Here is a 25,097-nt window from a genome sequence, read left to right on the forward strand (position 1 = left end):
TTTGCATCTTACTTTATGCATATATCATCTTTTTAGAATTTAATCCTTGGAACTATTGTACAATTGAACTTTGAAATAATAGTCGCACACATAAATCTTGATTACCTAATTGGGGGTGGTGTGATTATCTGATCCATTGGATGAAGTGATGCCATGTGAACTTGATGTGTTGCGATCTTCCTTTTTCTTCAATGTCTTATTCATCTCCACTTTGACATTCTCAACATAAACCTTTCCTTTTTCTTCATTAAATTCACTGCTAGGTGCCTTTGACCTTGTTGGACAATTTCTGCTTATGTGACTAGTCTTCAAACAACTAAAACATGTAGTTTGACTCAACCATCTATTGTAATCACTTCTGAAATGAGTTCTAATTCAATTTTCAAAAACATGTCCATATTCTTGATAGTAATGACAACTATACCTTGTATTGTAATCCCAATTATAAGAGTTGTTAGTATGGTTTACCTTGGCTTTCTTATTTGATGACTAGTAAGGATTAGAGTTGCATTCATATGATTTACACCCAAACTTCTTGCAGTTGTAGTAGTAATCTTCAAATCTTTGTGTGGTTATGACCTTGGTCTTGCATTCATGTGCTTGATGTCCTTACTTGTTGCACTTATGATAGTTACCCATGAATTTCTTCTTAGAATTCTATTTTGCATTGCTACTCCTGCAAACATTTGCTGTATGACCTATCTTTCCATAATTATGACAAGTGGGTTTTTAGTTCTTACATTTTTTGTTCCTTTGTTCACCATTTTTAGATGATTCTCCTTTCGCAGTTTTGGTGTATCGCAATCCAGTAGTATCACTGTTAGATCTAGGAGATCTCATTAGCTTCTCAAAGTACTTGATGGCTTCACTAGGTTTGTTGAAACTTTCAGAAAATTCTTTTTCTCTATTCAAATAATTCCTCAATTGTCCATTCTATGATTTTAAGGTTGTGATCTCAATGTCCTTACCATTCAATTCATGATTGGTGATCATTAGTTGATTCATTGTGTCAAGTTGCATATTAGTAATCCTTTGTACCTTTGATGTTTTCTCTTCTATTCTGTTAGTCAATATCCTTTTGTCATCTTCAATCACAACTTTTTCTTCTTCAAATTTCTTTTTCTACTCAATAATCTCACATAGCAATATTGATTGGACTTCTTTTTCTATCTTAAGATTTCTAAGCTCTTCAACTAGGGTATCATTCTTGTTCATTAGATTTGAAACTGTTGCATCATATTCACTTTAGTTTCCATCTACAAACAATTCAGTAGTGTCTACCTCTTTATAGTGTGTGTCATTCTATTCAATAGCTATACCTTTCCCTCTCTTTAAGGAGAGTTTCAATTCATCTCTTGCTTCATTTAGCTAATGTAGTGTAAGCTATATTTCAATCATTTGATTCTCATGGAATTTTTCCAACTTGTAGACTTCCATCTTTAAGATCTTTCCTCAAACCTGTAAAACTTTCCTTTTTAGAGAATAAAGGTTTGCTACCAATTGTTGGAGATACAATAGGGAAAGTAAACTCTGAGAGTGGGGGGTGGGGGACGTGAATTAGTCCTTTTAAAACTTTAACCCTAAAAACATTCATCACACATCCATCTCACAATTTGCATGTAAACTGAAATACCAAATTAAGCATGTACATCCATAGCATGAAAATAATAAACATTCAACACATATATGACACAAGATATTTGGTTACCTAGAAACCCTCCAATGAGAAGGTAAAATTGGGGTGGGGATGAAACGCACAAGTCTTCACTACTGCACTAATAAAGTGTATCCAATAAAGGCTACAATATTTGATCATAAATTATGATCTACCTGGTGAAAGGTCTACTCTATTAAAGGCTTACAAGATTATTAGATCTTACCTTGTTAAAGGATTTCAACACCCTATTAGAAGTGTGCCTGGTTAAAGGACTTAAACTTACAATGAAGTAAGCACCTTGTTAAAGGATTTACAACATGTTAGGAATAATTTATTAAGAGATTTAACTAATTCACCTATTAGAATATCTCAACAATGATTATGTGGTTAGCACTCTACTGTTAGATAAAATATCACCTCTTTTTATGCATCCTTGATCCTCTTTAATAAGATGTATCAATTCTATACTCTAATCTCTTTCCCTTGTTATGCTCTAACTGATTCTACAATGCTTTGCTCTTTCATAATTCACTTTCAGATCCTTAGCCACCATGAATTCTTTGTTTGCACATGCAAACTTCTCTCTTCAATCCTTCCACACTTACAATATTTTAGGTTTCATCCTCCTTATGAAGACTTATGTGACTTAGGGTTAGGTATGAACCACTGATTGTGATTCACCCATTTTGCCACTTAAAACATCCCTTTAATTAATTGGATGCAAGTATTTCATAGGGATTCTCATTTTTCCTTCAAAAGTATCTTCTAGAATTTAAAAATTCCCAAAGTCAGCTCAAAATGGTATACATTGTAGTTTTTTCCATTACAAATAACTATGTCAAAACTATCTTACTCAACACTTGAAGTGTTTGATGTTCAACATCTACTGTATCTTCAATGCTATAATTCAGCCTTTGAATGACTCAACATCCATTGATCCCTTGACATATACTGTATAACTCGCTCGACATACATTACTTGTTCAACATGAACTAAGAAAATGGCTTAAGTGTATTGCTACACCTATGTCAAAACCAATCTAAGATTAACACGTTTATTATCCCAATGAATGACTATAGGTTTTAGAGGCTTTCCAAATAGCCTAACCAATAACTTCCTTAACCACATTGCTTCTGGAGCTTCCATGGATGCAACAATGTACTCTACTTCAGTGAAAGTTTGAGAAACAAACAATTGCTTCTTGCTAAACTAGGATATCATTGTAGAACCTAGGGTATAAAAATATCCTATAGTGCTCTTCCAATTAGTCAGACATCTTACCCAATCAGAATCAAAATATTCATGAATCTATAACTCAACTCTTTCATACTTCATACCAAGTTCAATAGTACCTTGTAACTACCTCAAGATGTCTTTTTCTTCCATGAGGTGATTCTTCTTAGTTTCACATATAAACTAACTTAGTTCATTTGTGGCATAAAAAATCTTTGGATGAGTGTTCACTAAGTACATTAATGATGTGATTATTTGTCTATAATATGTAGGATCAACGACTTCAGACTCATGTGCTCAAGTTTTGAGTTTGTGAAGATTTGTCTCCATAGTTATGGATATTGGTTTGTAGTCTATCATGCAAAATTTATTCAATATGTCAGTGGAATATTTCACTTGATTTAGGAAAACATATTCTATCTTTTGTCTTACTTCTAATCCCAAGAAGTACTGTAGAAGCCCTAAATATTTCATTTCAAATTTAGCTATGAGGTCTTTCTTACATTTGATAATGAGATGGTCTTCATCTATAATAAGCAGATTGTGAACATAGATAGCTAGTATTAACATATATCCCTTTGATTTATTGAAGTATATATTGTGGTCTACTTCATTTCTTGACATACCAGGCCCTAGGTACTTGTTTAAGACCGTAAATTGATTTCTTCAGTTTGTGTACATGTGACTCTTTCTTCTAGATAATAAACACTTCTGGCTATTCTAAGTATGCTTCTTTATTAATAGCTCCATTCATGAATGCCACCTTTACATCCATTTGATGTACCTTACAACCTTTGAATGCAACTATTGCACATATAAATATGATATCTCTGTATTGGGAAACTAGAGAAAAAGTTCATCATAGTCAATCCCTTCCTTTTATGAGAATCCTATAGATAAAATCTAGCTTTGTGTTTCTCAATACTACTTTCAGGTGCCTAATTGATTTTGAATAACCATCATGAAGAGACATCATATTTTTCTTTAGGTCTTGACACAATATCCCAAAAATTGTTATTTTTTATAATAGATTGATATTTCTCAGTCATGACATCTTTCTAGGCTTGACCTTTTACAGCTTCTTAAAAATTAGAAAGTTTAGACTTAGTGGATTCATTTATGTGAGTATCATAACATGAATGATTTCTTGTCATCTTGGTTTCTCTAAGTACTTCATCAGGTACACCATTGTTTTCTTCAAACATTTTGCTTTCCCATAAGGTTCTTTTCATGTTAAGTGGATTTGAAATTTCTTCAGTAGTAGATGTAGTGGGTCCATTGTCCTCTATGGAACTCTCCCTTTGAATCATATAACTTTCATCAATATCAAGAATGGAATCATCATTAGGTTCTTCTATATTTTTAGATGTTTTGAATGTAGTATCTTCATCAAACTTGACATCTCTACTAATTCAATTTCTCTTAATCATGGCACATATACTCTATAGGCTTTAGACGAATCATTATAGCTAATGAATACAACTTTCTTCCCTGATGGCTCTAGTTTAGTTCTTTTCTTCTTAGGAATGTGGATATATACTGGACAACGAAAGATTTGAAGATGACTTATGTCAAGTTTATTTCATGACAAAACTTCACTAGGAGTTATGATATCTAGAATTGCATGAGGACATCTATTTTGAATATATACAATAGTATTAGATGCATTAGCCCATAATGATGTATTTAGATTTTGATCATGCATGATTTCTTTAGTTGCTTCAATGATAGTTCTATTTTTTCTTTCTGCACTACTTCATTCTATTGAGGATTATATGGTACAATATACTCCCTCTTAATCTGAACATATATATATATATATATATATATATATATATATATATATATATATATATATATATATATATATATATATATATATATATAAAATCTTTTAACTTCTCAGAGATACATTCTCTTGCATTATCACATCTTAAACTTTTGATCTTCTTCCCAGTTTGGATTTTAACTAAAGCTTTGAATTCTTTAAATTTGAGCATGACCTCATTTGGATCTTTTAATTTAAGAAAATATATCCAGGTTTTCCTAGAATAGTCATCTACAAAGATGATGCAGTATGAAAATCCTCCTAATGAAGGTACTGACATGGGTCCAGATAGGTTAGTATGAATGAGTTCAAGAGTGCTCTTAGATTTATGTTCATTGGAATGGAAAGGAGCTTTAGGGTTCCTTCATAATGCACATCCTTTACATATTCCTTCACATTCAAGTTTAAGGTTGGGTAGACCTTTTACAAATTCCTCTAATGAAGGTAATACTCTAAAGTTTAAATGTCGTAACTTCTCCTTTGCTAAATCTCATTTCTCTTTCCAGTTTCATGATTTAGTGCTAGATTTGTGGAATTAAAAAGTTTGTATAAACTTCCTTCTCAAACTCCAATAGAAATATCATTTTTAATGTTTGAATTCTGCATCCAACACAATACTTTATTTTCTTGAAAAGCAATTCGATATCCTTGATCTGCTAGACCAGATATAGAGATAATCTCTCTTTTGATTCCAAGAACAAATAGGACGTCTTTTAGGTGCAATTTATGTTGGAAATGATTGAAAAGATCTTTGAATGAAGAATGATGGAATTGGTAAAGAATTCTTTCAATCATTATTTTGTCATTGATGTCAAACTTGCTAACTACAGGAATGACAATTGCTTAAGTGATCCAAATACTATCACTTAGTTGATTGACAAGGAGGAGTTAATCAACAAGATGTAACTAGAACAGCTAGAGAAAGGTTGAAGTTATGATGTTGTAATGAAGTATAAAGATTAGCTAAGACAATGATGAAATCATGTATTAATGACATACTTTAAGACATAGGGAATGGGCACTACAAAATGCAAGGTTTGACTAAACCATTTGCAAAGACTAACTAAGTTTACTATGAGTGCCGAGCAATCCTTCAGGTGCCTAGCATCAGAAAAAAGGTAGTGGATGTTGAGAAATTTTTTTTAGATGCCGAGCAATCCTTTAGGTGCTGAGCATTAGAAAAAGGTAGTGGATGCCGAGCAAATCAAGAATCATTCAAATACCAAGTGATCCAGAAAACCGTATATGCGGAGTAATAGAGATGTTCATATGCCGAGGTATATAGAATTCAACATGTGCCGAATAACTCAGGATCCAACAGGAGCCAAGCACTACGGAGTAAATAGAAGCTGAGTGATTCAAGAAAATAGTAAAAGTTGAGCAATACAGGAAAGCTGTAGGTGCCGAGTAAAGCAGCAACTACAGAGGATGCCGAGCAATCCAAACCTAGTTAATGCCAAGCATCAGTAAACCAATGATGCTGAGTTGTTGCATTATTTATTAAGTCAAAAGAATAACCAAATCAGTAATGATAAGTTTGTTACATTGAATTTTGTGAATTAGTTAGATGATAAGGATGATGAGTAGATGTCATAGAATTTTATGTAAACCATGCAAACCAATTGAAGGCGAATACTGATGAAGTTTCTAGAAGAAATAGTTTGGAGGGAAAACAATTTCAAAAATCAATTCAAATTGATAAGAGGAAAGAATTGAGTGGAAAATGAAGAAAATAACTTATTTATAAGGAGTTACAAGTCAAAGATCAAGAGAATGAGTGAGTTGGTCATAAGTGTGATCATGTGAAGAAGCCAAGAGAAGGCTAGTGTGAAGTGTCAAGAAGAGGACATAGTGAGGAGTAAGCACAGAGCATCAAGACTCTAAGTTGATCAAGTGACCATAGAGTGCATTGACATAATGAGTGGAAGAACTCAAGGAGACAGATCTTGAAGGGTGGACAAGCTGTCAGCACTGCAAGGAAGAAAAGCCAAGCAAAGAAAAGAACCGAAGAGTGATCTAAAATATGCAAGGTTAGAGTTGCAATCTTTATAAGGTCAAAACCTTTCTAATAATTTCTTATCATTGTATTAGACATTGAAATCCTACATTTCTAGGTTAGCTTAACAGCTAGGTGGATAAGCCTCAAGAAAAGTATAGAAGATTTCCAGGAGAAGGATAAGAGATCCTTAGGAGAAGGATAGGAGATCCTTAGAGAGGGATAAAAGATTCTTTTAAGAAGGTGATTGTAAATCCCATGGACTTGGGTAGGCCTAACAATTCTATCTAAATCCCTTAATAGGGTGATATTCTAAGTTGAATGTTCTTAAGTCCTCTAACAGGGCACACTCCTAACAGGGTATAGAAATCCTTTAACAAGGTAGGCCTTTAATAGGGCAAACCATCAGAAGTGGTTGAAATCAATTGTGCAGTAATTTTGTGGGTGTCATCCTCACCTCAGTTTTACCTTCTTATTCTTGGAGGGTTTCTGGGTCACCAAAATCCTTTGTGTTATGAGGTGATGCATGTTTACTTTTCATGGTTGTTTAATGTTTAATTGCATGCATGATAATTTCAATTATATGCCATTAAGGATTTGACAAGAAAGTAAAAAGGCTAGTACTTCTGATTCACCCCCATTTTATTAAAAAAAAATTGTATTGGACATTATTGGACCTTGAATAACTAATTCAACCCCCCTCTCAGTTATTCTAAAAGAATTCTAACAATTGGTATTAGAGCCCATTGCTGATTTGTTTCAAGGTACTAGCAGCAAGAAGATAGAGATGTCCAAGAGAGAAGTTCCCAAGCTAAACAAAGACAACTTTGTTGCATGGCAAAGTCTGATGAAGTTGCATCTTGGATCAATAGGTGACTATGCATAGACCTCAATCACAACTGATCATGTAGACCCTGTAGGACCCCTCATTGTAGAAGACATGAACAAGAAGAAGGAGCACAATCAAGTGATCTTAGAGATTGCTTCAGCACTAAGCTATGCCAAGTATGACGAGATCAAAGAATGTGATACTACACATTAGATGTGGAAAACATTATCAAACATCTATGGAGGAGATGATAATGTCAAGAGAGCCAAAAGAGAGAGCCTAAGAGAAAAGTTTGATGACATGAAAATGGAAGAAGGAGAGAATGTTGCTGAGTACGGTGCAAGAATGAAAGAAGTGGTAAGTGCCATAAGAAGCCTAGAAGGACAGTTATTAGAAGAAACAATATGTAGCAAATACTTGAGAACTTTGCTTCCTATCTATGCTATAAGAGTATCATCCATCCAAGAGCTAAGGTGTGTACTAGGCAACACATTGTCATTTGAAGGAATAATTGGAAGACTTACTACCTTTGAGCTATCCAATGGACAACCACAAGCGAAAAAACTTTGAATCTACATTCAAAGCCAATACATCAATAAAAGACAATGAGGAGTTGCAAACAAAAAAAAAAAGTGGAAAATGAAAGTATGTATCTAGTGACAATAGCACTAATGAAGATGACGTAGATCAATTGGAGGAATTACTAGCAAGAAGATTTCATAGAGGAAGAGGCAAATTCAAAGGTAAGCTGCCAATCATTTGTTTCAATTGTAATGAAGTTGGTCACATTGCAGCCAGATGCACACAAAAGAAAAATCACAAGGATGGAGGCAACCTCAAGAACAAGAAAGAGGACAACAAGGACTCCAGAGGTAAAGGCAAAAGATGCTACATTGTTGAAGAAGACTCTGATGAGAATGATGATGAAGTAGTCTGTGTGGCTATGAAAGATGAATCAGAGGAAGATGAAGCAACCACCCTGGTAACCTGCATGAACAAGAATAACAAATGGATCATAGATAGCGGATGCTCTCATCACATGACTGGAGATAAAAGTAAGTTCATTACCTTTATTCAATATGAAGGAAATAGTCTTAGATTTGGTAACAATGCACCATGTTAGATCAAAGGGAAAGCTAGTATCAAGCTTACTGAAAAGATATCATGTGATAATGCATACTATGTTGAAGGCTTGAATTATAACTTGTTAAGTGTCTCATAGTTGGGCAACATAGGATGCAAGGTTGAATTTGAAAATGGAGTTGCCAAGATCTATGATTTTGAAGGAAGTCTAATAGGAAAAGGTGACCGGAATAGGAGTAATTTGTTCTACCTAGACATGGAAGATGCTTCTCGTCTCATTGTTCAAACTGATGATGTATGGTTATGGCACAAGAGGCTATGTCATGTAAATTTTGACAATTTGATAAGCATCAGCAAAATGAAGAAAGTCAGAGGACTATCAAAGTTGAAGAAGCCTGATAACACCATGTGCAAACAATGCCAACTAGGTAAGATGACCAAGTCAACTTTCAAAAGCAAGGCTTATACTTCTAATGAAGTATTAGAGCTAGTTCATACTAACTTGTGTGGTCCTATTGAAGTGCAAAGCTACAAAGGTGATAGATACATAATGCTATTTGTGGATGACTATTCAAGGATGATGACAATCATGTTTCTGAAACAAAAATCAAATGTGTTCCAAATGTTTAAATGGTACTTGGCTAGAGTTGAGAAAGGGACTGGGAAGGCCTAAAATGTCTCAGATCTGATAGAGGAGGTGAATTCACATCAAGATAATTTGAAGAATTCTGCAATGAAAGAGGAATCAAAAGGTAGACATCAACACGTAGGACTCTGCCTCAGAATGGTATAGTAAAAAGGAGGAATAGATAAGTTATTGACTGCGCCAAAACCTTAATGATGGAGAAAAATGTTGCACTCAAGTATTGGAGAGAAGATGTAAGTACTGCAGTCTACACACTCAACAGAGTTCAAGTCAAGAAAGGTACAAATGTAACACCTTTTGAATTATGGTATGGGCATTCTCCTAATGTAAAACATTTCAAAATATTTGGATGCAAATGCTATATATATAGAGTCTAGAAATGGAAAGTTTGATGCAAAGAGTGAGGAAGGCACATTTCTTGCTTATTATACTAGAAGCAAAGCTTATAAGTACTTGAATGTTAACACTAACAAAGTAGTACAAAGCACAAATGCAAAATTTGATAAGCTTGCAAAAGTTCAAAGTGTTGAGAACACCAAGAATGTAGAAGAATAAAAGACCTTTGTATACTTTTATGAATGTATACCAAATAATGGTGAAGTTGCAACTCAAAATGAAAATCAACAACAAAATCTGGTATCTATCGAGTCACAGACAATGAATGCCGAGCAACAGACACATTCAAAAGTTGAGTTGTAGAATACATAGAATGTTCATTCAGATTCTAAGAACTGTCAACATGAAGGAAATGAAGAAATATCCAATGAAAATACACATGAAGATTCAGATTCTGAAAGAGACAACATGCAAACAAGTAAAGAACCAGTATTGGCAAAGTATGTAAGAAGACATCATCCTGCAGCTCAAATTATTGGAAACAAAGAGGCGGGACCAATGACAAGGAATAGACTCAGAAGTGAGACATGTCTACTTAGCAAAATAGAACCAAAAATAGTAAGTGAAGCCATAAAAGATGATGACTAATACAATGCTATAAAAGAAGAAATAGAACAAATTCAAAAGAACAAGACATGGACCTTAGTCTCAAGACCAGCTAACAAGAATGTAAGTGGAACCAAGTGGATGTTTAGAAACAAGTTAGATGAGACTGGTAAAATCACAAGGAACAAGGCAAGACTAGTCTGTAAAGGGTATGAACAAGAAGAAGGACTAAACTATGGAGAAACTTTTTCTCCAATTGCTAGAATGGAAGGAGTAAGGACCTTACTGGCATATGCAGCCTTCAAAAGATTTAAAGTCTATCAAATGGATGTTAAGTCCGCATTTTTGAATGGTATACTTGAAGAGGAAGTCTACATAGAGCAACCAGAAGGATTTGTTGATGAAAATAACAAAAACAAGTTATGAAAATTGCATAAGGCTCTATATGGATTAAAGTAAGCCCCTAGAGCTTGGTATGAGAGACTTCACAAGTATCTAGTGCAAATAGGATTTGAAAGATCTAATGATAACAACAACATGTACATCAAATCAGAAGAAGGTAAGGATATCCTTGTATCAGAAATCTTTGTGGATGACATAATTTTTGGAGCAAAGGAAGCACTTTGCAAAAGTTTTGCTGACAAAATGAAAGATGAGTTTGAGATGTCTATGTTTGGAGAAATCAAGTTCTTTGTTGGATTGCAAGTACATCAACTAAAACATGGTATATTCATAACAAAATCAAAGTACATCAAAGAGATACTCAAGATGTTTAGATTGGAAGACTCCAAACCTGTTAGCACACTAATGGCAACAAGACATAAGCTATCCAAAAATGATGAATCAGCTGAAGTCAATCAAACAACGTACAGATCCATGATTGGGAAACTACAATATGTTGTACATAGTAGACCAAACATAGCATTAGTAGCTAGAGTAGTGGCTGGATTCTCTGCCAATCCTAGAGAAAATCATCTTATGGTGGTAAAAAGGATAATGAGTTATCTGAGAGGAACTGATGATTTTGGCCTATACTACAAAAAGAATGAGAAGTTTGAGCTCAATGCATACACAGACACAGATTGGGGAGGCAACATTGATGATAGGAAAAGCACAAGTGGAGGAGAATTATTCTTAGGTAAAGGGCTAGTTACTTGGACTAACAAGAAACAAACATGCACATCTTAGTCCACTGCAGAAGCAGAATTTGTGGCAGCATCAATCAATTGCACAAACATTGTGTGGCTCAAACATCTATTGAAAGGAATGAAAGAAGAGGCAACCAAACCTATGATACTTTATTGTGATAATACAAGTGCTATAAACATATCCAAGAATCCAGTAATGCATGCAAAAACCAAGCATATTGCAATCAAGTATCACTATGTTAGATAATTGGTGGAAGACAAACAAGTGAAGATGGAGTACATTCATGCAAAAGAACAAATTGCAAAAATTTTCACCAAACCATTGCCCAAGGATACTTATGAATATCTTAGAGGCAAGTTGGGGGTAAAGCCCCTAACTCAAGCAATCTAAAGCAACAAAGAAGCTACCCTGCATTAATAGGAGTAGATCATTGAAATATTAGAAGAATGATGCAGAGGATGATAGTAGGAACATAAATTCTAGATCAGTCACAAGCATGGTGACTGAGGAAAAAGACACAAGATGCAAAGCTTACACCAAGCATGTTGAAGATGCTACACCTTTGGCATTTATGTCAAAGAGGGAGATTTATGAGAAACTGATCGATAAAACATAAGAGGGAGATGTATGAGAATGTATGAAATCAGTAGTAGACCAAAAAAGAGAGATGAAAGAGGGAGATTCAGAAGAGATAAGAAACTAATCACCAAGCAGCTATGAAGGATTAGGAATACAGAGTAAGGATGCAATAGTTAAGAGGGAGAAGCAGAAAAAAGGATTCAGTTTGTATCAGCAAAAGAGGGAGACATGATACAAAAAGGAAGATATGTAATGACAACAAGTTTTTTGTTTGGTATATAATTTTGGTGGTAACTAAGTTAATCAATTGATCAGTTTGGTTTGCCATCAATGCCAAAGAGGGAGATTGTTGGAAATGATTGAAAAGATCTTTGAATGAAGAATGCTGGAATTGGTAAAGAATGCTTTCAATATTTTTTTTGTCATTGATGTCAAACTTGCTAACTATAGGAATGACAATTGCTTAAGTGATCTAAATACTATCACTTAGTTGATTGACAAGGAGGAGTTAATCAACAAGATGTAACTAGAACAGCTAGAGAAAGGTTGAAGTTATAATGTTGTAATGAAGTATAAGGATCAACTAAGACAATGATGAAATCATGTATTAATGACATACTTTAAGACATAGGGAATGGACACTACAAAATGCAAGGTTTGACTAAACCATTTGCAAAGACTGACTAAGTTCATCTGTGAGTGTTGAGCAATCCTTCAGGTGCCTAGCATCAGAAAAAAGGTGGTGGATGCCGAGAAAATTTCATCAGATGCCGAGCAATCCTTTAGGTGCTGAGCATCAAAAAAAGGTAGTGGATGCTGAGAAAATCAAGAATCATTTAGGTACCGAGTGATCCAAAAATTGTATATGCCGAGTAATAAAGATGTTCATAGGCTGAGCTATACAAAATTCAACATGTGCCAAGTAACTCAGGATCCAAGAGGAGCCGAGCACTATGAAGTAAATAGAAGCCGAGTGATTCAAGAACACAGTAGAAGTCAAGCAATACAAGAAAGCTTCAGGTGCCGAGTAAAGCAGAAACTACAGAGGATGCTGAGGAATCCAGACCCAGTTAATGTTGAGCATCAGTAAACCAATGATGCCGAGTTGTTGCATTATTTGTTAAGTCAAAAGAATTTCCAAATCAATAATGATAATTTTGTTACATTGAATTTTGTGAATCAATTGGATGATAAGGATGATGAGTAGATATAACAGAATTTTATGTAAACCATGCAAACCAATTCAAGGCGAATACTGATGATTTTTCTAGGAGAAGCAGTTTGGAGGGAAATTTTTTTTGAAAATCAATTCAAATTGATAAGAGAGAAGACTTGAGCGAAAAATGAAGAAAAAAACTTCTTTATAAGGAGTTACATGTCAGAGATCAAGAGAGTGATTGAGTTGGTCATAAGTGTGGTCGTGTGAAGAAGCCAAGAGAAGGCTAGTGTGAAGTGTCAAGAAGAGGACACAATGAGGAGTAAGCACAGAGCATCAAGAATCTGAGTTGATCAAGTGACCATAGAGTGTATTGGCATAACGAGTGGAAGAACTTAAGGAGAGAGATCTTGAAGGGTGGACAAGCTGTCAGCATTGCAAGGAAGAAAATCCAAGAAAAGAAAATAATCGAAGAGTGATCTAAAATCTGCAAGGTTAGAGTTGCAATCTTTATCAGGTCAAAACCTTTCTAATACTTTCTTATCATTGTATTAGACATTGAAATCCTACATTGCTAGGTTAGCTTAACAGCTAGGTGGATAAGCCTCAAGAAAAGAATAGAAGATCCCTAGGAGAAGGATAAGAGATCCTCAGGAGAAGGATAGGAGATCCTTAGAGAGGGATAAAAGATTCTTTTGAGAAGGTGAGTATAAATCCCATGGACTTGGCTGGGCCTAACAGCTCTATGTAAATCCTTTAACAGGGTGACATTCTAAGTTGAATCTTCTTAAGTCCTCTAACAAGAGACACTGCTAATAGGGTGTAGAAATCCTTTAACAGGGTCACATCTAACAGTATGTAAAGCCTTTAACAGGGCACACCATTAGAAGTGGTTGAAATCAATTGTGCAGTAATTTTGTGGGTGTCATCCCTACCCTAGTTTTACCTTCTTATTCCTGGATGGTTTCTAGGTCACCAAAATCCTTTGTGTTATGAGGTGATGCATGTTTACTTTTCATGGTTGTTTAATGTTTAATTGCATGCATGATAATTTCAATTATATGCCATTAAGGATTTGACAAGAAAGTAAAAAGGCTAGTACTTCTAATTCACCCCCGTTTTATTAAATTTTTTTATATTCTACATTATTAGACCTTGAATAGCTAATTCACCCCCCCCTCTCAGTTATTCTAAAATAATTCTAACAATTTAACTCCAATACTTAGATGTACTGAATAGGTACCAATTCCTTTGACAGGGTAAGGAGAATTGTCGCCTATTATCACTTCTTCAATTGAATATTCTTCAAGAGTATCAAATTTATCTCTAAAAATGGTTATATGTTTGGAAGCTCCACTATCAACTATCTAATTGTTTTTATTGGATTTTATCTCACTAGATAGCCCAAGGTAGAATAATGAGTATTTTTCATTCTTGTCTTCTACTTCCTTGACTTCGGCCATGTGGACATGATTTTTTTTTTCCTGGACAATACATGTGAGTATGTCCAAATTTGTCAGATTTATAACATTGAACTTTTGACGAGTCTCTTTTCTTATAGGTTTTCTTCCCTTTCTTCTATTGAATTTTTCCTTTTTGTTGATTGAATTTATATGCAATGCTTGAATCTTTTCCTCTTTGTTAGAGATGGTACCTTCAGAGATTAATTGTGCTTCTTTTTGGGTACATTTATTTTTCAGTAGATCAAATTTGGGCATAGATGGATGACTGATGCATTGAATAAATGATCCCCATGATATTGGTGATCCTCTAAGAGATATTATAGATAATTCAACATATTCAACATTTTTTCCAATGGTAGAGTGATGCAGGAGTAGCTTGGGTGTAAGAGAAATCTTGCATCACCCAAAAATATTTTTATTTTTTAGTCTTTTCTATTTTTAATAAGGACTAGTAAACATGGTGGTTACTATTTAATGGAACTTGCTATTTTTAGTAAGTTTTTCATACGAGCTCGAAATGTTCTCATTTTCTACATAAAGGTTCATTTTAGAATTATAAGCCTACCATAAAAATCTCATTGCTCCATCTTAATTATTGGAGAAGTTATTGTAGATTTTTGGTGGAAAATTTATGAGAAAAATCTTTAGCCTCATGATTGAAAGCATTAGATTGTCTAGACGAGGTTCGAAAACTTGATGCAAGAGTGCTTTTGTAGTTCCAAGCCTATAGATCAAGAGCTGGCATTTTTCAAAAAGTGGTTAGAATAGCTAATCAGAGCAATGGTTCGAGAGTTATGGCCTTCCAAAGTTGGGGTGCCCAAAATTTCTAAAATAATTATTAAATATGTATTTGGCCAACTCTATATGTATTGTTAGTGTTTTTCAGCCCTAGGTATTAAGTTTCAATGTCTAAAACCTTCCTGGGTGGCATAAAATTTCCTATTTACGAAAGGCCCAAACATTGTCTACAAAAACTTTGGGTGGTAGTTCATAACTTAGTCTTACATAGATTATTGTAGTGAAGGTGCTCATGTGGGTTAACATATTGTATTTGTGAATTCTATAATTTTGCATTTGCGACAATAATAAGAAGTCCATATTTGTTCTCATATTTTCTATTGTTTCTTTGTTTCTGTTATAGTTTATGGTATTAAGGGGAGCACCCTTCATCAAGTGGTATTAGAGCTAGAGTTCTTGAGTGTGTAGATAGATCACCAATTGTGAGGCAGTTCACACCAAGACCGTGGTTTGGGCTAAGCATGTAGATAGATCACCAATTGTGAGGCAACTTGCACTAGGGTCTCAGTGAAAGCATGAAAATACCTCGACAAAGAGAGTGTGGTGGAAGAGCTATAGGTGTTACACCTAAGGGTTTTAGAGCCCACCAAATAAAAATGCAAGCATTGGAAGAACAAATGCATAGAGGAAAACATCTTCCTATAAGGGATGAAGGAGAGGATGAGGACAATGTAGAAGAACATGTCAAACCATAAGCAGTTCTAAACCCAAAGGAAGAGAGGATTTTTAAGGCCATCTCCAAGATTAGAAAAAGACCTAAGTTTGGGGTTCCCACATTTTTGGGAAATCTTAACCCAAAGGAGCTGATCAATTGGATCAATGAATTGGAGGAGTGCTTTGAGTAAATGTAAAGATCTGGTGGTAGGTGGTTCAGTTGGAGTGAAATAGAAAGGGAAAGGAAAAAATCACCAAATGGGATCAGGAGATAGCTAAACTGAAGTGACAATTTATTCTCATGTATTATGCACTTGATCTGTTCATGAAAATGTAATGGTTTATGCAAGCGGGAAAATCTATTGAAGAGTATACGAAAGAGTTCTACCAAGTTCTCATTAGATCTGACCATGCAAAAGATGATAAGGAGAAAGTGGCCCATTATCTTAATGGGTTAAGGAAAAGTATTTAAGAAGAGATGAGTCTGGTTTGAATGAACAATATTGAGGAGGCATGCCAGTTTTCCCTAGGTGGAATATTTGTCAGATAATCTTATGGTGGCCGTAATGACGATCAGAAGAATAAGGATGAGGCTGAAGTAGTAGTCAAAACCAAAGGGGAAACAGTTCCAATCATTTCCATGATTAGAATAATAGAGATCAGAGAGGAAGAGGAAAAGGATAGGGATCTGGAAGAGGAAGCTTCCATGGGAAATGTTTTGATTGTGGAGAAGAAGGGCATCAAGCATTTGAATGTTCCCAGTACCAAGGAAGGAAAAATCAAAGAATAGAAGGAAAAGTTAGAGTTGCACATGTTGATGAAGATGCCAAAACCTCACATTCTAAAGATGCTAAAAGAGGGGAAGTCCTATTTATTAGAAGAGTCCTACTGAGTGGTGAGAATGAACTTGGTTAAAGAACAAGTTTGTTTTGCACAAGGTGCATATGTGAAGATAAGTGTTGTGATGTGATCATTGATGGTGGAAAAACTATCAATCTGGTGTCTAAAATGATGGTCACAAATTTGAAGCTAAAGAAGCAAAAACACCCGCATCCATACTATATTGCTTGGGTGCAAGATGACCACAAGGCCATGGTCAATGATTAGTGCTTAGTGAAGTTCAAGATTGTAAGGTACCAGGATGAGGTACTTTGTGATCTCATACCCATGGACTAATGCTATATGTTTCTAGGTAGGTCATGGTAGTTTGACAGGCATGCTATACACGATGGGTGAGAAAATACCTACACTCTGACCGAGGATGGAGTGAAGCATAAGTTGAAGCCATTGAAGGAGAAAGAAAACAAGGTATGTAGTGCTTCCAAAATATGTTTTGTTGATGGAAAAGAGTTTCTAAAAGGTATGAAGTGTGAGCATATGTGTTTTTCTATAATTCCAAAAGATAGAAAAGTAGAAGTAGAGGAGGTTCCTGAAGAACTTGCAGATATGTTAAGAGAGTTATCTGATATTGTATCAGATAATGTACCTGATAGATTGCCCCCAGTGAGGAAGATTGATAACTAGATGGATTTAGTTCTAGGAGCTAGTTTTCCAAACAAGGAAGTGCACATAATGACACCAAAAATTAGTGAAGAGTTGAACATACAAGTTTGTGAGTTGTTTCAGAAGGGGTTGATTCGAGAGAGTCTAAGTCCATATGCTGTACCATCTATATTAGCACCAAAGAAGAATGGAGAATTGAAGATGTGCATAAATTTTGCGGTATCAACATGATCACAATAAAGTATAGATTCCCATTGCCAAGGATGGATGATATTATGGACTGTTTGAGTGGAGATGAGTATTTCACAAAGATAGATCTGAAGAGTGAGTACCATCAGATTTGTATCATAAAAGGTGATGAGTGGAAGATTTCTTTCAAGACTAAAGAAGGACTATACAAGTGGTTCATCATGCCTTTTGGGCTAACTAATGCACTAAGCACTTTCATGAGGCTCATGAATGAGGTATTGAAGGAGTTTTTGGGTAAGTTTGTCATTGTTTACTTGGATGATATTTTGATCTTTAGTAAGACATTGGAGGAACATCTGATTCATATTCACAAGGTGTTTGATAAGTCAAGGGAAGTTTTTGATAAACTTAAAGAAGTGCAGTTTTGTAAAGTAGGTGTTGGTGTAGCTAGAATTTGTAATCTCAGTAGAAGGTCTAAAAATGGACCCAGAGAAAGAGAAGGCTATCCTTGAATGACCTACTCCAAAGAGTGTGGCAGAGGTAAGATCCTTTCATGGACTAGGTAATTTTTACAAAAAGTTCATAAGAGGTTTTAGAAATATTTGTGGACCCTTGACTAGAAAAATGAGAGGGGATAGGAATTAATTTATGTGGATTTAGGAGCAGATAAGATTTTTAATCTATTGAAACATAAAGTTACTGAGCAGCCTACTTTAGCACTTCTTGATTTTAACAAGATGTGTCAAGTAGACTGTAATGTTAGTGGTACTGCAATAGGAACTATTTTGAGCCAAGAAGGTAGACCTATTGCTTATTTTAGTGAGAATTTTAATGATGCAAAAAGAAAATATTCTATTTATGATCATGAATTTTATGCTATAGTTAAAGCATTATAGAAGTGGAGAGACTATCTTCTTCCTAAGGATTTTGTTTTGTATACTTATCATCAAGCATTGCAATATTTGAATAGTCAAGGAAAATTAAATCAAAGGCATTTGATGTGGGTTGAGTTTTTGTAGAGTTATAAATTTGTTTCAAAACACAAGATTGGGAAGTCTAATACAGTTGTAGATTCTCTTAGTAGAAGCCAACTTTTGCTAACATGAATGCACATAGAGGTAGTTAGGTTCAAGGAACTCATTACTTTTTATCTAGATGATCCCAATTTTGGTGAAGTGTGGAAGAATTTTATAAAATTTGTTACACTTGACATGAAAAAGTGGTTGGATTTCATGGTCCAAGATAGTACGTTGTTCAAAGGAAGCCAATTGTACATTCTAAGAAGTTCAATGAGAGAGAATCTCATCAAAGAGAAGCATAGTGGAGGATTGGTTGGACATTTTGGTAGAGATAAAAACATAACTTTGGTTGTTGAGAATTATTACTATCCACAGTTGTAGAAAGATGTTAAAAAGTTTGTATAAAGTTCTAGAGTATGTTAGATGGCAAAAGGAGTAAAGAAAATTATAGGGTTGTATCGACCATTACCTGTACTAGAGAAGCCATGGGAGGATGTTCGCATGGATTTTGTTCTTGGATTACCAAGGACTTAGTGAGGGCATGATTATATTCTTGTGGTGGTTGAAAAGTTTTCAAAGATGGTACATTTTATTCCTCTCAAGAAGACTTGCGATGATGTTAATGTGGCAGAGTTGGTTTTTTTTAGAGAAGTTGTGAGACTACATGGTCTGCCAAAGGGTATAATTTCAAATCGAGATACCAAACTTGTAAGGTATTCCTAGCATACATTGTGGAAGAAGTTGAAGATAGATTTGAAGTTTAGTTCATCACATCATCCATAGATTGATGGAAAAACAGAAGTGGTGAATAAGAGTTTGGAAAATTTGGTAAGATGTTTGGTTAGAGATAAACCAAAAGGATGGGATCTATTTTTACTACAGGCAAAATTTGCATACAATAATTCTATGAATAGGAGTATTGGTAAATCACATTCCAGATTATTTATAGGAGTAGACCCAAAAATGCTTCTCAATTAAGGCCATTGGATAAAGGAGAGATAAGTAGTGTTGAAGTAGAGGATTTTGTTGAACATTTGAAGAAAATCCATGAGGAGATGAGGATGCACATCATAAAGATGAATACACAGTATAAGATTAAGGAAGATGTGAAAAGGAGGTATAAGGAATTTCATATTGGAGATGAAGATGTGGTTCCTTTGATAAAGGAGCATTTTCCAGTGGGTACATATAATAAGATGAAGATGAAGAATTTGGACCATGCAATATAGTGAAAATACATGATTCTAGAAATGCTTATAAAGTGGAGTTGACGATTGAATTGAATATTTCACCAGTATTTAAAACTTTAGATTTTACAGAGTATTATGAAGGAGGTGATGGAGATGAAATTGCAGAAGCATAGTGGAGTATTCCAGTAGCTAGTTCAGCTACAAAGGAGATTGAGGAAATATTGGACAATCGTATTGGAAAAAGTAAAAGGAACAAAAATTTTGAGGAATAACTAGTCAAAAGAAAAGGGAGGCCGGTCGAGGATTCATCATGGCTAGCAAGGGAGGAGTTTAACTATCTTCGTTTTCCTCTAAACACCTAAGACGTGATGAAGTCACTTCTCAAATTACCCTGTTTGTCTAATGTAGAAGAATCTTGGTTGTAAGAGAAATCTTGCATCACCCATTTTTTTATTATTATATATCTTTTCCATTTTTAATAAGAACTAGTAGACAAAGTGGTTACTATTTATGGGAACTTTCTATTTTTAGTAAGTTTTCCATTCAAGCTTAGAATGTTCTCATTTTCTACATGAAGGTTCATTTTAAAATTATAAGCTTACCATAGAAATTTTATTGATCTAGCTTAAGTATCAGCAAAGTTATTATGGATTTTTGATGGAAAATTTAGTAGAAAAATCTCCAGGTTCACTGTTGGAGGCCATAGAGTGCCCAGATGAGGTGCATAAACTCAAAGTAAGGGTTCGTGTGTAGTTTCGAGCCTACAGATTAGGAGTTGGTGTTTCCAAAAAGTGGTTATAATAGCCAATTAGAGAAATAGTTTGAGAGTTATGACCTTTCAAAGTTGGGCTACCCAAAATCTCTAAATTAATTGTCACAGATGTATTTGGTTGACTCTATATGTTTGTTAGGGGTTGTCGGCCCTAGGTATTAAGTTTTAATGTCTAGAACCTTCCTAGGCGGCATAAAATTGCCTATTTAAGAAAGGTCCAAACATTCTCTATGACAACTGTTAGATTGTGGTGACTGATCAGGAAAGTACTGTACATACTTCATAAATAGTGGTTCTTGCGGCGGTATTGAGCTGTAAGGGATTACAGATTGTAATTAGGTTGTAATCATTGGATTGTAATAAGGTCAGACTTGCTGTTTGGTGGACGTAGCCCAGGGATTGGGTGAACCACGTTAAATCTTGGTGCCTTGTGTTCATTTCTGTGTGTTCTATTATTTTCTGTTATTGGTTATATTTGCATGTAGTTTTTATTTCTGTCCGTGGTTTATCCTAACAAGTGGTATTAGAGCAAGGTTGTCTTTCAGTTATCCTCTATAGGAAAGTCTCACGGTTAAGTGGGAGTCTCACAGTTGAGTGGGAGCGATGGCAGATGAGGGTAAGTTGAGGGTTGACAGGTTTAATGGGCAGAACTTCCAGTTATGGAAGATGCAAATGGAAGACTATTTATATCAGAAGGATTTAAGGAAGCCGTTGGAAGGAAAAGCCAAGAATCAGGGAACTATGTCAGAGGTTGAATGGGATCTTTTGGACAGAAAGGCACTCGGAAGCATTCGGTTATGCTTGGCACCATCAGTGGCATTTAATATTACAAAAGCAAAGACGACAGAAGATTTGATGAAAACCCTAGCGACACTGTATGAAAAGTCCTCCGCTTCAAATAAGGTATTTCTCATGAAGCGTTTATTTAATATGAAAATGGAAGAAGGTGGATCTGTTGCAGATCATTTAAATGAGTTTAATACTATTACTAGTCAATTATCTTCTATGGGTATCAATTTTGATGAAGAAATTAGGGCTCTCTTGATTTTGTGTTCTTTGCCTGAAAGTTGGAATGGCTTGGTAATGGTGGTGAGTAATTCTGTTCCTGGATCTAGTACCCTAAAATATGATGATGTGATCGGTATTATTTTAAGTGAGAAAACTCGTAGAAAATCCTGAGGTGGATCTACATCAGGAAGTGCTTTAAATGCACAAATCAGGGGCAGCACGACTGAAAGAGGAAGTAACTCTGGAAATCGTGGGAAATCAAGAGGAAAGTCAAAGGGGAGGAGGTCTCAATCGAGAGGACCAAATGATTGCTGGTACTGTGGGAAACCAGGGCACAAAAAGAAAGATTGCTGGACTTGAAAGAAAAATGAAGGAGATAAATCAGATGGAGACAAAGAGGCAAATGTGGTAAGTAACAAATCCGAAGAGGATGCTTTGCTTCTGTCTTTAGAGAGTGTTGATGATTCATGGGTTTTAGATTCTGGTGCTTCTTATCATGCTACACCTCATAGAGGTTATTTCATTGATTATGTCCAAGGGGATTTTGGGCTTGTTTATTTGGGGGATAATGAACCCTGTCAGATTCTTGGAAAGGGAAAAATTAAGATTAAGTTGCAGAATGGGAATCATTGGCTACTACATGAGGTAAGACATGTTCCAAAGCTGAGTAGGAATTTAATTTCAGCAGGGCAACTCGGTGATGAGGGTTGTGTAGTTACTTTTAATGATAAAAATTGGAAGGTTTCAAAAGGTTCCCTTGTAGTAGCAAAAGGTGCGAAAGTCGGCATCTTATATCTTTGTACAGGTCATATTGTTCCTTCTACTTTGATTGTTTTAGAGAAAAATGAATATTCAGGAACAATTACTACAGTTGAGCAGGGAGAACAAATAGCTGCTGTAGATTCTGATACAGCGTTGTGGCGCAATAGACTTGGGCACATGAGTGAGAAAGGTATGAAAGTACTTCATTCAAGGAAAGTTTTACCAGGTCTAAAATGTGTGAATATGGATTTCTGTGAAAGTTGTGTGTATGGAAAACAAAAGAGAGTGAGTTTTGTAAAGACTGGGAAGGAAAACAAAAAAGAGAAATTAGAGCTTGTGCATACAGATGTATGGGGACCGGCTCAGGTATCTTCCCTTGGTGGCTCTCATTATTATGTTACATTTATTGATGATGCAACTAGAAAAGTATGGGTTTATTTCGTTAGACAGAAATCTGATGTATTTCAAACTTTTAAGAAATGGAAATGCTTGGTTGAAAATGAGACTGGTAAGAAATTAAAATGTCTCAGATCTGATAATGGTGGTGAGTATTGTAGTCATGAATTTGAAGATTATTGCTCCACTAATGGTATTCGTAGAAAAAAAACTATTCCAAGGACTCCATAGGAAAATGGAGTGGCTGAACGCATGAACAGGACTATAATGGAGCGCGCAAGGAGCATGAGGTTGCATGCTGGGTTGCCCTTACACATGTGGGCGGAGGCTATCAGTACTGCAGTATATTTGATTAATAAAGGACCCTCTACTCCTTTGGGTTGTGGTATTCTAGAGGAAGCATGGACTGGTAAGAAGGTGATTATTCTTTTCTCAAGACCTTCGGTTGTGAAGCTTTTGCTCATATAGACTCTGAAAATAGAACCAAGCTAGAAGCTAAATCAAAGAAATGTGTCTTTGTTGGATATGGCATTAATGAATTTGGCTATAGGCTTTGGGATTTTGAAAATCATAAAATTATAAGAAGCCGGGATGTCATATTCAATGAAAAAGTGTTGTATAAAGATCTGTTGCAGCAACATGAGAAGAAAGAAGATGATTATGTAGTCCTGGATGATACTCCAAAAGCTGATGTTCTAGCCATTCCTCATGATGTGCAACAACTGCAACAACAAATACCACATACACTAGTGAATGTTAGACGGTCAACAAGGCCAATTAGACCTCCACAAAGGTTTTCTCCCTCTTTGTATTCTATTTTACTTACTGATGCTGGTGAGCCTGAAAGTTATAATGAAGCTATACAGGTGGATACTAAGATTCAGTGGGAGTCTGCAATGAAAGATGAAATGGACTCTTTGCTGAAAAATAAGACATGAGATTTGTGCAAGTTGCCTGCAGGTAAAAAGGCTTTACAGAATAAATGGGTTTACAGGTTGAACGAAGAGGAAGGAGGTAAGAAAAGATTTAAGGCCAGGTTAGTTGTAAAAGGATTTGCACAGAAAAAGGGAATTGATTTTGATGAGATATTTTCTCCTGTTGTTAAAATGACTTCTATTCGTACTGTTTTAAGTCTTGTGGCTACTGAAGATTTGCATTTAGAGCAGATGGATGTTAAAACAACCTTTCTTCATGGTGATTTGGATGAAGAAATATATATGGCTCAGCCACAGGGTTTTGAGGTCAAAGGTAAGGAGAACTTAGTGTGCAAATTGAAGAAAAGTTTATATGGCTTGAAGCAAGGACCTCGGCAGTGGTATCTGAAATTTGACAGTTTTATGCATGAGCATGGATATAATAGGTGTCATTCAGATTACTGTGTTTATTTTAAGAGGTTGGATGATGATAGCTACATTATTTTATGTTTATATGTTGATGATATGCTTATAGCTGGGTCTAACATGGATCATATTAAGGGGCTGAAACGCCAATTAGCACATTCATTTGCTATGAAGGATTTGGGGGCAGCAAAAAAAATCCTTGGTATGAAGATTTGCAGAGATAGGAAGAACAGAACATTGACGCTATCTCAAGCTGATTATGTTGAGAAGGTGTTGCAACGTTTCTCTATGGAGAATGCTAAAACTGTCAGCACACCCTTACCTGGTCATTTGAAATTGACTAAGGAGATGTGTCCCAAGACACAGGAAGAGGAGGATAAGATGTCCAAGGTACCCTATGCTTTAGCTGTAGGAAGTTTGATGTATGCTATGGTATGCACTAGGCCAGATATTGCACATGCAGTGGGACTCGTTAGCAGGTATATGAGTCATCGCAGATTTGAGCATTGGAATGCTGTCAAGTGGATTCTCAGATATTTGAGAGGAACATCCAATAAGTGTTTACACTTTGGGGGCTCTACTACTGATTTACAGGGCTATGTTGACTCAAATTTGGCTGGGGATATTAATACCAGGCAGAGTACTACAGGTTATGTCTTTAGTGTTGGTGGGACAGCCGTGAGCTGGGTTTTTAGGCTATAGAAGATTAATGCTCTCTCCACTACAGAGGCAGAGTATGTTGCTGCTACAGAGGCAGCCAAAGAGATGATATGGCTTCAGTTCTTCTTGGAAGAATTGGGACATCCTCAGAAGGATAATTATTTGTTCACAGATAGTCAGAGTGCCATTCATCTTGCTAAGAATTCAGCTCTGCATTCTAAGACCAAACACATATAGTTGGGGTA

The sequence above is a fragment of the Cupressus sempervirens genome, chromosome 1 (genome assembly GCF_028749045.1).
Source record: "Cupressus sempervirens isolate cs-2001-9-10 chromosome 1, ASM2874904v1, whole genome shotgun sequence".
Classification (NCBI taxonomy): Eukaryota; Viridiplantae; Streptophyta; class Pinopsida; order Cupressales; family Cupressaceae; genus Cupressus; species Cupressus sempervirens.